This window comes from Ursus maritimus, assembly GCF_017311325.1.
Source record: "Ursus maritimus isolate PB19 chromosome X unlocalized genomic scaffold, ASM1731132v1 scaffold_X1, whole genome shotgun sequence".
NCBI lineage: Eukaryota > Metazoa > Chordata > Mammalia > Carnivora > Ursidae > Ursus > Ursus maritimus.
The window spans coordinates 102438795-102441226 of NW_024423319.1; the positions used below are offsets into that span (position 1 = coordinate 102438795).

A 2432-nucleotide genomic window follows, 5' to 3' on the forward strand; every position below is an offset into this window, starting at 1 on the left:
AGATAGATAGATAGATAGATAGATATAGATAGATAGAGATATATATAGATAGATATAGATATCTATATATATTGCTTTTCCTTCCATCAAGTCTAGCACAAATTAGAAGCTCCATTAAATCATAAATTAATAAATATATATCCATTAGTTTAATCTTAAATTTTTTCTGTACTTTCTTTTTAACCATTTGTTTCCTGATGCTAGACCATACTTCTACCACAGAATCCAGTTATTTTTTCATATACAGAGACCTGCAAAATCCCAATACCCAATTGTGTCCATATGTATTTTCAAAGACTCTAATGACACCCACATTTTCTGCTAGAAGATATGGCACTAGCAGCCTCTTTAGGATAATAAGGATATCACTGATGGTACATATAATACCAGCAGAACTATCAGGGCCTGATTTGGAATGCTAGCAGATCATTCATATTTATCATTGGACTCATGAACCCCCGTTAGTAACTGGAATATACATTTATATATTTTTAAAATATTAAAACCTTAGCTCTTTGTTTTATTTTAGTTGTTTTCTCTCATTTGTATTGGAGGCTTTTGAATACAGCACTCAGATACGTCATGAACTCATTTTTAAAGCTGTCATAGTATTTGAAATTTCTATATCTCTCTTCACTTAAAAGGTACTTACAGTAGATACATAATATATAATTCCACATGCCTCATATGAAAATCTCTACTTCTGTGCATTCCATATTTTTAATAGTTAAGAGAAATAAAAATTCTTTTGCTTTTTATAATCTTGATAAATATCATTCCTATTCTAAAAGTATGGTGATGTCATTGTGTAAAGCCTCTGGATGAAACAAATGAATTATAAGGTAGTTCTCCTTTGGATTAAAAAAAATCTAAACCTAAAAATCTTATTATTTAGAAGCAGCCAAATCTATTATTAGATGAATGTTGATACCAGTAGCTCCATATTTAAATAGAAATTAACTTAAAATTAAATTGTAGTATTTTATTGTCAAGATCAGAACAAAACTCAGCATTGCCTCCATGGAATCAACAACTCTTACATAGCTAGATTTATTATATTAAAAAAGATGTTAATAAAGCTAATATTATAAATGAATGGGCTCCCATTCTAGAATTGCTTTAAAATGAAAGGAGGCTTAGTAAAGTTAATTATATTAGAGTTGTAGTGAAGAGTGAGCGTGAAAATATTATTGTACTTAAAATAATGGATCTGATCTGCTGACATATAAAAATTCTTAAATGAAATGAGTTAACTTTCATCTAGAGAAATTGTCTCATAGTCCAGTAGGACTATCTACAATAAGGTTCATATACATTAGGCAACCCACTTTAAAGATGGTCATCCTGCAGGTGGTTTCTGTAGTGGAAACTGATTGCAGTATTATGCTCTTAAAGTATCCATCTATGAGAATTTTATTTACTTTGTTAAGAAAATTTTCATGGTTTTGTTGTATCATGAGGCATTGAAACATCTGAACAAATCAGTATGTGAGTGGTGAGTCAGCTGCTTTCTCCTTCACTTCTTTGGGTAACTAGAGCAATTTGTCAGTAGACAAAAAAAAAAAAAAAGAAGAAGAAGACAACCTTTTGTGTTATTTAAGTGTTTCCAAGGCATGCCCTGGTACAACACAGACTTCTCCTGTGCAGGTGCAACTAGCCTAGCATCCACACATCATGCAGAATACCTCAGTAATAGCAGCACACTGCACCTGCTCCTACCACAGTGCTGCTCATTTGTGTATGATATTTGGAACATCTGGAGGAGTATGAATGGTACAGAAAGGAGAACAGAGGGGAAAACAGTGTGCGTACCTAGATGAGAGGAGAGGAGGTCAGCTGAAGTTGTGCAGGGCAAGCCTGAGCATGTCATTGGTGCAAACTCAAGCATCCTTGATGTTCTTTAATAGGAATATCTGGGGGAATCCCATCGTGGGGTTTTCATCAGCCTTGAGCTGGTCCACGACCCTGGTGATGATGCAGCTATCTAGCATGGGCTAATGATCCCGCGCCATGATGCTGTGCTAGATTTTCTGGAACAGAAGGCTGAACAATCTCTCCACAATGGTAGCTTTCCCCTGGAATTGCTGTCCTTCCCACCTGAGGCATGATGTGTCAATATAAATGGCACCTCTTTGCATTCTGTCATTATTAAAGAACTGGTAGTAATGTTGAATGAAGCTGGATCCAGTCTGCTCCCAAATTGGCTTATTTCCCATTCTGGAGCATCACCCAGCCTCATTGAGACCTGAGGAGCCTGTGTGATGTCGGCAGTGGCAGTGACAACCCAGCATGATCTGCTGCACTGAGAATCTTAAATATTGATTTCACTGTAATTAAAATAACTTCTGACATAAAATTGAAAAGACATCTATTTAAATGAAGCAAGTTTGTAAATAATTAGAGGGATGTACATAAATCGCCGTTGCTATTAA

At 35.0% G+C, this 2432-nt stretch overlaps 1 pseudogene; it reads right to left on the reverse strand.

Moving 5' to 3' along the window:
• Positions 1-1832: 1832 nt before the first annotated feature.
• LOC103668279 lies at positions 1833-2216 on the reverse strand (annotated as a pseudogene).
• Positions 2217-2432: the final 216 nt, after the last annotated feature.